Raw genomic sequence first — 15,990 nt, forward strand, 5'->3', positions numbered from 1 at the left:
CATCCAGAAGCAATACAAGATCATCAGCAACGGGCAGGAGAAGGACTCTGTGGTTGACCTCGCTGAGACCATCATCGACCCCTGATACGCCAACATGAAAGAAGATGGCCTGAACACGTGGGAGGTACCTCTGAATCTAGCCTACATAACCTACGCGGCCAAGGACGCATACGCATGCTACGACATGTACAGGCAGATCTTGGACATGAGGGCGTGTCTGCTTCCTGTAACCGACGAGTACACGGACAGCCGCAGCGTCATGATCAAGCGTGCCAGGAAGGTCTAGATGTTGTACTTTATCTGTTTATAAGCACCTTTATCATCTGAGTGTTTCATGCATTAGCCTATGTGTCGTAATTATCTATTTTGTCTGAAATATTTCTTTTAAGAACCCATTAACCTGATTGCTTTTTTAGTGGCTATTTGCTTATGTATGTAACTAGTTCACTTGTCCGTTAAAAAAACTAGTTCACTCGGCTGTCGTGCTTTAAATCTCCTTCCTCCCAACATATTCCCCTCCTTAGGTGGACCCGGCAGGTCTCTGAATTTTCTCCCACTTTCTTTTTCGATGTAAACTGAGTTTTCTCCCAGTACTTTTCCATAGAACCAACTCAGCTGTCCCACGTCTAGCCTAAAAAATAATAATACCCCACGTACTATTAACTCATCAAATTTAAATGATATTTTATTTCGTAAGTTGAAAGTTCTTACAAAATAATAATAATAATTGTTTATATATAACTTGGCAAGTTAACTCCTAGTGATTGCGTACATAAGCTTGCAAATATTTTACTGACCAATGCAGTAATAGACGTGCAATCATGTGTTTATTTTTTTATAACATTTCTCCGTCTAGCCCAACATGATATATTCACCCAGCCCAGCAAGTCCGCGGATTTCGAGAAAAATGCAAATGGGATTTAAACGGACTGCATAGATTCTACATCATTGTTTCACCCAGCCCACCAAATGGACTAAAAAACAAATGGAGTCGCTGACATGTGGGCCAGTAGGTCGAAGCCTAAGAAGGCGTTGGATTTACATCCAACAGCCGGCATTCTTCTTCAATCTCTCGTCTTCTTCCCCCAGTGCTGCCGGAACCGCCTGCTCCAGCCTTCGGCGTCCAGCGGCGTTGTTTTGCGCTCCTCGGTGAAACGCTACCCCGCCGACGGCTAGGCCATCCCTCCACTCCACACCTCCTGTTATTCTCTGCCGAGTGTAGGCCCACCCCGCACCCGAACCAGTCAAGTTTCCCATTCCTCTCCATCTGTGACTCCACTGCCGCGTCTTCCCCATCTCCGGGTCATTCCAGTCTGGGGCCTCGCCGTCGTCCATCGCCTCGGTGCGCTCGGCGCGGCATGGTGAACATACGAGAGTCATCAGAAGAGGACTGTACATGGAGAGCCTAACGGCTGGGACCCACGAGGTCCATGTTCGCACACAAGGAAAGTTCCTCCCTATTACGCACTGTACGTGGAGTTCGCGAAAAAAACGTTTCCCCCGCTGACAGGTCGGACCCACCAGCTATATCTTCGCACGCAAGGAAGTGCCTCCTTATTATGGACACAAAAATGAATAACCCCCTGCTAGCTGGGACCCACCATAGTGGGTGGCTAACTTGTGGGCCTACTAAGTTGACGAGGACGGAGGGCTTTGTCAACTTAGTCAATATGAATGATTCTAGATCCAGTGACCGTACGATGTCCATTAGTGCTTCTTCAACCTCTGGTCATCTTGCTCCAGCCGCCCAAAGCAGCGCCGGTCGTGCCACGTCCTCTTGCCTCTCGTGGCCTGCTGTGATGCCGCGGAGGCCTCACTGCCCCCTACTAGTCCCACCGCTGGCCCTGGGCATCCCTCTACTCACCCACACCCCCTGTTATTCTGCGGTGATGACAGCCTGACGCCGCAGCCGAACCAGTGAACCCTCGTACTCCTCTCCGCGTGGGCATCCACTGTCGCGTCTTCCATGGCTCTGCGTCGTCCCCTTCCTAGGCCTCGCCGTCATCCACCGCCTTGGTGCTCTCGGCGCGGCGTGGTCAATGTGGTCAACGACCGACTTCCATCGGAAGAGTATTGTACGTGGAGAGGCTGATAGCTGGGTCCACGGCCGCAGCTGGGTCCACAGCCACAGCCCAGTTTTTTTGTGATTTGCCAAGTCGCTTTGTCAGGCCTGTTGGGCTACAAATCTTTCAAGACGAGGAGAGCTTCATTCGGCTGGCCGAGAAAATGGCCTATCAGTAATGAGAAATGGGCTGTACATTTTTAAAACACATCAAACCGACAATTAGTTTCAAATATCTTTTTTTCATTTTGAAATATTTAATTGCATTTATTTTTATGCGTGGAAAATTTGTTGGATTTTATATTGATATACATTCATTTTTAAAATCATTTTGAATGTGACTCGAAATTTTGGGATTAAAAACAGTTCGGACCGCACCGAAATATGCAAAATTTCATATAATTTTTTAACCGTGGCCACAATATGGGCTGTAATGCTAACAAAAAGAATATGGGCTCCAAAAAAACCTTAAGAATTAGCAAATGGGCTGTAAATTATTAGAAATAATGGCAGATGGATTGTATGTTGTTTTCCACAGATTTGAGGCTTTCCTAAAAAAAGGTTGACGCACAAGCAGTGACTGTTGGATTTCCATCCAACGGCCGTCGTGCTTCTTCAATCTCTGCTCTTCCCTCTCCAGCCGCTCAAACAAGCGCCGGCGGGACTGCCTGCTCCCTCCTACCTGCGGCCGGCTGTGCTGCCGCACAGGCCTCACCGCCCCACCGTACTCCCATCGCCGACCTAGCCATCCCTCTACTCACCCACACCTGTTGTTATTCTCTGGCGACGGCAGACGAACCAGTAAACCCTCATACAGTTGTACTCCCCTCCGCGTGGGAAACAACTGCCGAGTCTTCCCTGCCTCCGTGTTGTTCCCTTCCTAGGCCTCGCCGTCATCCACCGCCCTGGTGCTCTCAGCGTGGCCTGGTAGCCGTGGTCAACGACCGACATGCATCTGAAGTGGACTGTACGTGGAGAGGCTGACAGCTGGGTCCACGGCCGCACGCAAGGAAATGCCTCCTTATTACGCCTCCTTATTACACGCAAAATAATGATTCCTCCACCTGAAATCTGGGACCCACTGAAAAAAATGTTACCGCCGCTGACAGCTTGGACCCACCAGCTATATCTTCGCACGCAAGGAAGTGCCTCCTTATTACGCAAAAGAAAGAATACCCCCCTGCTAGCTGGGACCCAGTATAGTGGCAGTCTGACTTGTGGGCCTACTAAGTTGACGGGGACAAAGGGCTTTCTCAACTTAGTCAATACTCCAGTGACCATATGATGTCCATCCAACAGCAGTAGTGCTTCTTCAACCTCTGGTCTTCGTTCTCCAGCCGCCCAAAGCAGCGCTGGTCGTGCCGCATGCTCCTGCCTCCCGTGGCCGGATGTGATACCGCAGAGGCCTCATCGCTCCCTACTACTCCCACCGCTACCCAGGCCATCCCTCTACTCACCAACACCCCCTGTTATTCTGCGGCGACGGCAGCCTCACACCGCAGCCGAACCAGTGAACCCTCGTACTCCTCTACGCATGGGCATCCACTGCTGCATCTTTCCCGGCTTCGCGTCGTCCCCTTCCTAGGCCTCGCCGTCGTCCACCGCCGTGGTGCTCTCGGCGCGGCGTGGTCAATGTGGTCAACGACCGACTTCCATCGGAAGAGTACTATGCCTGGAGAGGCTGACAGCTGGGTCCACGGTGGCCACAAGGAAGTACCTCCTTATTACGTGCAAAATAATTATTCCTCCACCTGACAGCGGGGACCCACCGGACGGGCCACAGTATTTCGCAAAAAAATGTTTCCCCCCTGACTGCTGGGACCCACCAGCTACACCTTCACATGCAAGGAAGTGCGTCTGGGTAAAAAAAACACAAATCGATTCGCCCCCCTGACTGCTGGGACCCACCAACTACATCTTCGCACGCAAGGAAGTGTGTGACAGTCGGGACCCACCTGGTCGAAGCGTACGTAGCATTGTCATTCTGGTCGCGAACGTGTACGTACATATATACTGGCGATGTAGAGGTGCGCACGTGTCCTAGTAGAGGCGCGTAGCATGTACACGTACTTACAGTGGCCAGTGTGCAAGAAAGAAAATATGGCCACGTATGTGTACATACGGGCGGGGTCTCGAACGCCTACTCGCGCATACGTATGACCAGGGCTTGTGTACGTGGCTGGGTCGGAATGGAGAAACAACATCGTCGTCGTGTTCATGGGGAGCCAACCGGCTGGGTCGGAACGGAATGCGTCGTCGTGTTCATTGGGAGGGCTTGGACGGAACAGGCGATGTAAACGAGGCCCGGCGTACCGCAGAACAGAGGAAACGGCCTTGTGTTCGACCGGCCACGTTCGAAACGGGATCCTGTTGATCGGGAGAGGTCTGGCGTACCGCAAAACGGAGGAAACAGACTTGTGTTGGAGCGCTACGGTCGAAACAGGGGTCCTGTTAATCAGGAGGGGTGTGGCGTACCGCAAAACGGACGAAACGAACTTGTGTTGGAGCGCTACGGTCAAAACTGGGGTCCTGTTCACCAGGAGGGGTGTGGCGTATCGCAAAACGGGACTCCAGGGGATACTGTTCATCTCCACCGTCGACCTCCTCCAGCCTCCACGGGCTACCGTCGACCTCCTCCAGCCTCCACGGGCTCCTGTTCATCCAGCCTCCACCGCGCGCTACTCCACCGGCTACTATTCAACCACCCCTCCACGGGCACCCCTCCACCGTCTACGATTCATCCAGCCCTCCACGGGGTTGTCCTGTTCATCCAACTCTCCACACCACGGGGTCCTGTTCATCCAGAGGCAACGCCACCGCTCACTGTTCATCCAACCCCCCCGCAACGCTCACTGTTCATCCAGAGAGGCAGCATCCATCGGTTTCAGTTAGCAGCAGTAGCGAAGGAATCGCTCGATCGGGTTCAGTTAACAACCATCGATCGATCGCTCGGGTTTAGTAACATGTAGCCTGCAGTGCAATTGTTCGGGTTTAGTTAGAGCCCAACGCCTCGCTCGGGTTCAGTTAGAGCCAATGCCTCGCACACATGCGCGTACGTGTACGAGAGAAACGCGCATCGCTCGGCCCCCGACCGCCCACCGTAACCGGGAACTCCCCGAATTTTCCTCGCCCTCGCTTCTACCATGATTTTTTCCATCATGGACAGCCCAAAGAATGTCATGCAGCTACGTCTCCGGCCCGCCCAGGACGAAAAGCCCATTTTCTGTCATGATTTTTTGTCATAGAAGTAGGAGCCCACCATATCTATGATGATACCGGGTTTTGTCACAATTATCGTCATAGAAGTGTCATATGTATGGCAGAAAAAAAATCCGTTCGGCCCAAAATGTCATGGATGTGTCTTTTTTTTCTAGTGCTTGTGCCACCAAACGAGTCGTCTTGTGAACAATGATCCCATGAGCATCTTGCTTGTTCTTGAATATCCACTTGGTTCCAATGACATTATGATTCCTTGTTGGCCTTGGCACCAATCTCCACACCTGGTTGTGCTCGAAGTTGTTGAGTTCTTCATGCATGGCATTGAGCCAATCCGGATCCTTGAGCGCCTCATAGACCTTTTGGGGTTCGACACAAGAAACAAATGCGTGATGTTCACAATAGTTTGCTAATTGTCTACGAGTGCTTACCCCCTTTCTTAGGCTTCAAACCACATTCTCCATGAGATGACCTTTGGTTGTGAGCTTGGATGCAATCTTAGCGACACGACGCTCTAATTCCTCCTCAGGTGTGAAAAGAGGAGCTGAAACTTGATCATCTTGAGCGCCGTCTTGAGCTTGTTCTTGATCTTGAGCTTGCTCTTGATCTTGAATTTGCTCGGAAGGGAGAACTTGACCTTGGGCATCACTTGGTGGCTCACCACCATCTTGAGGTTGATCTTGCCCTTGATCTTGTTCACATGGTTGAGGGCATTCACATTATTCTTCGGAAGCGTGTGGGTCTTGGGTCGGTAATGGCTCCACTTGAGTGGAGCATTGTCTTTCTCCTTCGGCCACAAGGGGTTCCTCAATGGGTAGGATATGACCAACACCCATTCTTCTTATGGCTTGGTGAGGAATTTCGTCACCTACATCACAAGTACCACTTCGCTCCACTTGGGAGCCGTTATTCTCGTCAAACTCCACGTTACACGTCTCCTCAATGAGTCTCGTGGACTTGTTTAGGACACGGTAAGCATGAGAGTTTGTAGCATAACCAACAAATATGCCCTCATGAGCTCTAGCCTCAAATTTATACAAACGAACACCTTTATTGAGAATGAAACACTTACAACTAAACACCCGGAAGTACTTGAGGTTGGGCTTGTTACCGGTGACTATCTCATATGGAGTCTTGTTCAAGCCTTTGCGGAGATAGAGCCGATTCGATGCATGACATGCGGTGTTGATGGCTTCGGCCCAAAAGTTGTAAGGACATTTTAACTCCGCCATCATGCTCCTTGCCGCATCCATCAATGTCTGATTCTTCCTCTCTGCAACACCATTTTGTTGAGGGGTTTATGGTGCGGAATATTGATGCTTGATCCCCTCATCACTAAGAAACTCATCCAAGGTGTAGTTCTTGAACTCGGTGCTGTTGTCACTTCTTATTGTCAAGATCTTTGCATCGTGTTGACGTTGAGCTTCATTTGCAAAGTCGATGATAGTTTGTTGAGTTTCACTCTTCCTCTTGAAGAAATATACCCAAGTATACCTTGAGTAATCATCAACAATCACCAAGCAATCCTTTCTACCCCAAGACTATCAAAGGATGGAGGCCCAAAGAGATCCATGTGAAGGAGCTCCAAGGGTCTCTTCGAGTAGATGATAGTCGTGGGAGGGTGAGCCTTCTCATGTAACTTTCCTTCGATACAAGCACTGCAAGCACGATCTTTGGCAAAACTAACATTTGTTAGTCCACGGACATGGTCCCCCTTGAGAAGACTTTGCAAAGATCTCATATTGACATGGGCTAAACGGTGATGCCAAAGCCACCCCACATCAACTTTAGCCATTAGGCATGTCGCGGTCTTAGTGGGTCGCTCTAAAAAGTTAATCACATAAAGACCGTTCTCGACATGCCCAACGAAGGCTACTTTAACAGTCTTGCTCCACAAGAGGGCCATGGTATCAATATCAAAGAATGTGCCAAAACCCATGAGTGCAAGTTAAGGAACCGAAAGTAAATTGTATGCAAGGGACTCAACAAGCATGACTTTCTCGATCGTGAGATCATGAGAAATGACAACCTTGCCAAGACCCAATACCTTAGAAGACAAGGCATCCCCCCACTCGACATTGGTGGGCATAGATGGGATCTTGTGCACGTCCACCACCAAGTCCTTGCTTCCGGTCATATGATTTGTGGCTCCACTATCGAGCAACCATGTTCCCCCACTGGAAGCAAACACCTACAAGAGATCAATGCTTGGTTGTAGGTACCCATTTTGTAATGGATCCTTTGATGTTAGTAACAAGGGTCTTAGGAACACAAATATACCATTCAATGTACTCATAAGGAGAACCAACAAATTTAGCATACACATGCCCATCACTAGCACGGCACAACACATAAGAAGGGTTAAAGTCGCCGGCTTTGTTGGAAGGGGTGGCATTGCCCTTTTTGACATCACCACCCTTCACATTGTTCTTCTTATCCTTAGAAGCACCCTCTCCCTCCTTCACAAAAGTTTGCTTGAGAGGAGGAGGTCATTTGGTCTTGTCATTCTTCTTCTTGTTCTTGGACTTGGGTGCGAACCCAACTCCCTCCTTGGTCACAACTTCCTTTTGATTGCTCAAAAGGTCATTGAGATTCTTCTCACCTTGTATGCAAGACACAGGGCCTTTCTCAAGTTGCTCCTTCAACTTGGCATTCTCCTCCACAAGATGCACATGCTCACAACACGGGTTAGTAGCATTTGCATTATCAATTAAGACCATATGAGGAAAAGTGACTTTCTCCTTGGTTCGCTTCACTTGGAGTTGATCATGAGACTCCTTGAGGCTAGAATGAGCACCCTTCAAGACTTTGTGAGCCTTGTCAAGTATATCAAACTCCTCTTTGAGTCTAGCATGGTCAACCCCAAGTTTAGCCTTCTCGGAATCGAGCACACGAGATACGACAAGTGCATGATCAAGATCTTTCTTTAATTTAGCATGGTCATCGTTGTGTGACTCCTCAAGAGCCAAACGATGAACACACTCTTCCTCAAGCGCATTAGAGAGATCCTATATCTCATCAGCGTAGTCACGACTATGACCTTTCATCTTAGAGATGGTTTCTTCATGAGCCTCGATCATGTCATTGGCTTCACCAAGTTGTTCCAAGAGAGCAACGAAGTGCTTCTTGGATTTGCCTTTGAGCTTACTCATAAAATACTCAAATTCATTTACTTCCTCATTAGACCCCTCACTTTCATCGATGCAATCCATCAAGGAAGGATTAGTAATGATGGTAGTTTTGATGTTGGGTGTTACCTTGTTGGTGGCTTTGGCCATGAGGCACTTGGCGGTGATGTTCTCGTTGGGTGAATCGAAGAGAGACACCCATGGAGTTGTGGCAATGGCAACGGAGGCCATGGCCATGGCTTCACCATCTTCATCGTCATCATCATCCTCATTGTATTCTTCTTGTGCCACCAACCCTTTGGTCGGAGTATTCTTGGTGAATTTTTCTTGTTAGGGAAGGACTTGGATTTTTCTTTTTGGATGAGCTTGCCACCATTGTCTTCCCGCTTCTCGTAAGGGCACTCCACAGCAAAATGGCTCATATTGCCACAATTGTAATATGTTCTCACATGTTGCTTGCCCTTGAAGCCACTTGAGTTGTTCTTGTTGAAATTGGGCCTTGAGTTCTTCTTGCTCCAAAATTGCCTTGAAGCAAGAGCCATGTGCTCATGATAATCATATTTCATATCTTAGGGGTTGCTCTCCTCATCTTCCTCTTCATCCTCGTCTACACTAGCCTTGGACTTCAAGGCAAGGTTGGGCTTCTTTGCTCTTTGAGAACGCAACACCACATTATCGGCGATCTTGTCCAAGATCCTCATCGCCACAAACTCATCCAATACTTCACTTGAGGACAAGGTGTGGAAGTCCGGCCTTTGACGGATGACGGAGGACATGGCCTTGTGGTAAGGCATCATGGCCTTGAGGAATTTGCGCTTGATCCAATTATCATCCGTATCCTTGCTCCCATGATATCGGAGAGAGACCGCGAGAGTGGTTAATCTTTGGTAAAGCTCACGAGGTTCTTCATATTCATTCATTGCAAACTCATCAGCTTCATCTTGCACCACTTCACAGTTGGAGCGTTGAATGCTTGCGCTTTCCTTGTAAAGAGAAAGAACATGGTGGCAAGCTTCCTTGGCCACGGTGAATGGATGGACATGTGCAATGTCTTCAGATGGAATTGCATCTTGGATGATGAAGAGGGCATTCTCATTGAATTGATGATCCGCGGCTTCTCTCGGGGTAAAGATTCTTGGGTCATGCAGATAGAAACCTTGCTCAATAATTCTCCAAAGATTAGTATTAACATGGTTTAAATGACGTTTAAAGCGATAGACCCAAGAGTCAAAATCCTAATTTTTCACAATCTTAGGAGGAGAACTCGTATGATTTAAACTAGGAAACATGCCCATACGTTGCAACGGGAGAAAATAATAGCTGATTGACCCTCTTTTTCATACGCCAATTCGAAAATCTGGATCGTCATTTATCTGATTCCAAAACACTCAATTCCGGTGGTGCTCTACCTCACCATTAATGATTAAAAAATACATCGTGATCCATTTTTTGCAACACAATAAAAAGTTAAACCTCCCACGGTTGTATACAAACATATCATTCCTAGAGCCCTTTCAATGATTCTAGGTTAAAACAAAGTGTCCTATAGTCTAATAATACCATCGGTTGTCTGAGTATCTAAAATTACTCGCATGAAAGAAAGAAAGAAGTATTCACTACTTACTCGAATTTAGTTTTTCCTTTTCACATTGAAACTTCCAAGTATATCAAAATCTATTAATATGAAAAAAATACACCGAATGATCTTGAAGTTAAATAGGTTTTCTATTAAATCATTAAAAAAACAATTATTTCACTTGAGTATCACCATATTTATATTCAATGTAAGAAGCATTTGGCCAATAATAAACAACAAATACATGACAATTGCATCATAGTAATATAAATAGGAACAACTTACGCTGACAGTCAGGGCACTATATATGCCGATCTTGTTTCAGATGCATGTATTTCTTTGCCTATATATATCACCGAATTATTTAGATTGATTATTCTGCTATCTCCATGCCATTAGTACTTCCCTAAGCATTATTTATTGGAACATATGACATGCATCTGATACATAAACTTGAAGCAAGAAAGGAGAAGGACAGGAGATTAAGGTGAGACTGATTGCTATATTGTTCCACAACTTGGAATTGCTGCTAATCCCCAATGAAAGTCAAGCAAAAAAAATGAAAGAAGATGAGGAATATCACCTGCTGGTTGCAAACTTCTTTCTCTCGATTTATTTATGCTGAGGGGACTCGATGTGCGTTGGCTGACAGACACCGCGTGCGACATTTGCACAATGAGAGCACGAACCATTGTTGAACAGGCTCAACTGTAGCCTTGTATTTGCTTCTTCCGTCTATGACGTGCAGCGCGCCACCGGCCCTATTTAGCTGCTTCTGCACCACAAATCTTAGGAGATCAGTCTGCGTGAGAACAAACATGGCAGCCACCATGGCCAGAATTTGCACAGGTTGAGAGAAAGTGCCGAGAACAAAAATCATAAAAATAGCCTCTATGCGCCTTCAGTGTCGGCTGACTCCACTGAATCAGTAGATGAAGCGATGAGTGGCCCTTCGCACAAACTGAGGACGCATCAACCGGAGGTCGTCGATATTCTGCTGCTCCACTACCCATTGTCCAACTTATTCCCCTGTTCTTGTATCCGGGAACAGACGCATGTTACCCCGTACCACCCGAACACCTCTGCTCGGGCGACCATACCTGGAATTGTTGTCCGGGGGCTTGGGGCGCGTCGCCTGCACTGGATTCGTTGCCCTAGCCATACTACTTGTTCGTTTCCATGTCATAGACTCGTAGCAGTATCAGGCCTATCAGCCGTTCTGGTGTCGCTCATCTCATAGTCTGCACTGGAGACTGGACTCGTTGCCGCGGCGACTAATGTACGCCACCGGCTTCCCCTGCCATTAACGTTCTCAGGGAACACCAGTTCTCCTCGCTCGAGGATTCTTCCTGCACCGGGGTGGCCGTCGCAATGTGGGTGGTCGGCTTCTTGGCGTGGCGGTGCACGCCGCAACAGAGGTAGGCCAACTGACAGTTCTTCTCCACCCGGCGACTGTAGCGGCCGTACCTAAAGTCCTAAACATGGAGTCGATTGCAGTTTCCTCGGGTGCCACCGCCGGATTTGACCGAGGGTAAGACCTGCCATGATGGTCGATTGCGGCTTCCTCCGTGCAGAGAAGAAAACCGGGTTGGAGTGGACGTGGCCCATGCAGGCGGGCGAGCAACTCGACGAAGCGATCTCCCACCAGCCATCAACGGGTCGACACGCAAGGTTAGGAGACCCACCACAGCCGGCCGCAGAGATAGCGCCCAAGGTCGGGTTGATCGAGGGATGACAACACTCGATGAACCACCCGGTGGGATCGGTCCCTCTGTACACCTCCTGTCCGACGTCTTCGTTTGCTGCATGTCCGCCTCCGCAGAATCCAACCTTCCCCTAAGCCCAGCTGGTCGATCCTGAGGCGTCGGCCATGGACGGAAAGTGAGAGCGAAGAGTTCTTCGGCGGGTCAGTCATGGAGGACCGATAGCGAAGAAAATTTCTTACTTTCGATGGATTTGATTTTATAGAAAAAGATCATAGAAGAGTTTGAATCGAACGGGAGAGGGCAGCACAAGACAGACGTGGACTCGGTAAAGAAAACACGATCGATCACGGGAGGAGATTACGCCCACAACGTACGTGCCTGTCGGCTTCGTCGGGCTTCTGAACCGCGGACGCAGCCCAGACAGAGGCCCACCAAAGTGGTCAGGCAGAGGCTCAGGGCGACGTGCTTATTAGTAGCCATCACTGTTTTATTAGTAGGTAAAGATTAGAGAGAGATACGCATATAAAATAGTACCACCTCGGATGTGGAAAATAATATAGATGGAAAAAACTGAAAGCGTAAATTTACGGAAAGAAGCGTATTGTGACAGTGAATCCGGAGACTCAATCCGTGCTTTATTATTAACTAGCAAAAGGGCCCGTGCGTTGCAACGGGTTAATAAAATTGCGGCGTTCAAATCAATCCATCGAGGACATAAATAAATATCTAAATGAGTATATAAGTAATATATTAATTCAAATCAAATGAAATTGGTGGCTGGCTGCACTTAAGAAATAGTCGTGCTAATATGTGCTGATATTACACATTTAGTAATTGACTACACACAAGCTTAGAGGCCACAATTTATTCTGAAAGCCTTCGTTTAATTTAGCGCGATTGAAACTATCCAGTGCGTAAATACAAACTGTGACTTTATATTTGTTTTTGTTTGGAATTTTCTTTTTAAACATAACAATGCATGCAAGCACAACACAAATTAGAAATTGTTCTTCTGAAATTAATATGGCATGTGAATATGCCGGCAGAATAGATAACCATTTAAACAAGTACCAATATAAGTGAGTTGCCTAGCTTGTACTCTATCATCTGTCTTGAACTATGGTGCAAATAGCCTCTCCAAATATCCTGAAACAAATCATCAGCAATAAAATTTAGAGCCATGATAAAATCATATTTTAACTTATTACTGTTGGCACTACTACTCGTATCCAATCAGCTTTAGCCAAAAAGTGATATTTGAACCAATCACAGAGCAAAATCAAATATGGGTGTTTCTTGTCATGCAGATAATATTGCAAGAAACTACTGTGTATTACTGGTAAAATCCAGTAGCTTACTCAATCAAGTGTTTGCCACTACTTTTATCAGTTTTCATTAATCAAACCGTATAGCGTACAAACCCAACATCAAAAAAGTATTCAAATCTCAAGCAAATATGCTTCACTCTCTCAGTCTTGTACAGACTTCTGAGTAATAGAATAGAACAAACTTGGACAAAAAAGAAGGATGCACTTACTTAATTTGATGTAGCAGCTTCTATAGAGCAGAGGATATGGGAAAACAGGAAGAACTTGAAGAAAAAAATTCAAGTAAGATGCATGTAACAGCAGAAAAGAATTTGTGACCTCAAGCAAATCTATGTCACTCACTCAGTCCCAACTCCTCCGTAAAGATTTCTGATGGACATAATAGAACAAACACCTGTGTTTTGCCACGGAACAATGGCTAGTTGCTAGAATTACTGTTTTCCCCTTCCCTTTCCTTATCTCCCGTTCTCCACTAATAATAAAGTGAAACTTCTTATAAAGCCAAATTGCATAATGTGGCTTTTGAAAGGAAAAAATGGACTACAACATGAAGTAATGTTTGACACACAACCTGGCAAACAAATAAAGATTAATTTGGTCAGAACTAAGGTCAAATTCTGCATGACTCGGTAACATTATTCTTCATACATAATTATTCTTTTACTCTAAAGTGTTACAACACAACACTTAAGAAATCACTTACACAACAGCAAAAACCATTCATAGTGATAGCAGAAGACCTTCCCTATTAAATATATGTGCACCATGATCATGCACAAACATGCAGAAGAATGGCTATCAGCTTGAGAAACTTCATGTTGTAGATATTCCCACCACTTTGTTGGATTTGCAAAGATGCATCTATATTTAAAAAGATTACAAATTCAAATTACACTTGCTGAAATAAAGTCATTTTCAGAAGATCAAGAAATCCAAGATTTACACAAAGAGAAGTAACATAATTTGTTTTATAGGTGAAGAAATTTTGCTTGAACTATCACATTGCATCAGATGATTATACTGTGAGCAAAGTATGTTTGTATACTACTTACAACTGCTTGAACTTTGCCGCCATAGAGAAATGTAAGCAGAGCTAAGCGCACTTACATGTAAACAGAAATTTTCTCTCTGCATCATACAGTATTTTCAGATTGCGGGATGGTTACATCAGATTCCCATCAAAGTTCAAGTAGAAGTAGACAATATTAAATAAAATAGCTTCAGTTCGATCTGTTCCACTCCTTTTGCTAACACTTAAATTTTTTGAAGAACCGTGGCTACCTCTTGTAAACCACACCACTGCAAACCCCAAAAGAGCTCTTGGTTTTTAAGAAAATAATCTGAAGCCAGCATATAATTTGAACTTGAAAAATATTTTTTTACTGAGACAATAGTATTATGTAAATCCGCTAAATCTACGCAGTGTAATTATGTTTCTAGTAATGTGCAGGCAAGAAGTATAATGTTTTCAAAAGTCTATATTAAGGCCAGAAGCTTGCGCACAACTATGTAGACGAAGGGCAAGTAAATAGGCACCGGCAAAAACCTGCGATTTGGTGCTGGAACAACGCCGCGTTGCAGCGGCGGCGGCATGGAAGAGCGGCGAGTCCTCTTAGGATGAGCGGCGAGTCCTCGCTCGATTAGGCGGCTCACATGTTGTCGGAGGCGGCGGCGGCGGCGATCATCTGCGCTCAGAATACTTTCCTCATCCATATGCTCATTTACACAATGTCATCATATAAAAACAAAGCTTGATGATGCACTATACCAGCAAAACATGGACATAAAGAAAGTTGAATCTTGACCAAACATATACTTAAAAACAAAAACTCCAATCAAATACTACTGAAGTTGCTTGTCTATTACCATGAGAACTAAAATACTTCATATTATTCGGTTAGTATGTAAACAAAAAGGATTTTATGATATCTTTCTATGAACTAAACCAACCATAATTCCTTTCTGGGGCTGCATCAAGAAAAGTAAAATACATTGCTTGTGGTAGTAGTGGGTGAACAAGCAGGTCACGAACAGATGGATATTCATTGAATCTTGACACTGAATCCATCACCCCATCTTCTGCGCAGTTCCAAGGGAACTCTGACAACCAAGATTTTATCCCGATTTCCTCAGAACCCTGCACTTTAAATCACGTATCAATACAACAGCTAGGCCAAGAAGCAAACAACCATGAATTCACCTCTATGCTTGTAATGGATAGGCAGAGAGAGGAACATGTAGAACCAGTAGGAACCGCCGCACTGTCGAGGTCCTCGTGCTGCCTATCGATCGGCCCCTGCTCCTAGCTTCGCGTTCTCTTGTTCCCCAACCAAGTACACATCCCCTGTCAGCCCGTCCCCACTCTCGCACAAACGCGGCATGTACGCGCGGCGGCGCCTGACACCGCTCCTTTGCTCAACCGCTCATCACCAAGGGGTGGAGAAGATGCTGACAAATGGAGTTCCGGCGAAGCCAGCAGAACGGCGGCACGGCGATGTCGAGCGCCCCCAGGCGGCGGCGGCGGCGCCCTGCTCGAACGCATCAGTAAGATGGGGCGGGGCGGGAGGTGGCGGCGCGATGGAGTTCGAGATGGGATTGGGAGGGCGAGTGGCTGGCGGCGGCGGCGGTGCTCTGCCCGAATGCATCGGTAAGATGGGGCGGGGCGGGAGGTGGCGGCGCGCTGGGGCCGGTGCGGGAGGTGTTGCCACGCCGGAGGTCGAGAGGATTGGGAGGGCGAGTGGCTGGTTTTTTCTTTTCTTTTCTTTTCTCATCGGGTTGACTTATTACAACGACTGCGGGTTAAATAACTAAAACAACAGGGACTTTTTAAAAAAAGGGCGCGACGGTGAACCCGGAGACCCAATCCGTGCTTTATTATTAAATTAGGGAGAGACTAGTACAAATGCCCGTGCGTTGCACCGGGCAAAAAAAGGGCACAATCTGCTTCATGTGCCATTATGCATCATTTTTATGT

Source organism: Triticum dicoccoides, chromosome 7B (genome assembly GCF_002162155.2).
Source record: "Triticum dicoccoides isolate Atlit2015 ecotype Zavitan chromosome 7B, WEW_v2.0, whole genome shotgun sequence".
NCBI classification, from domain to species: Eukaryota; Viridiplantae; Streptophyta; class Magnoliopsida; order Poales; family Poaceae; genus Triticum; species Triticum dicoccoides.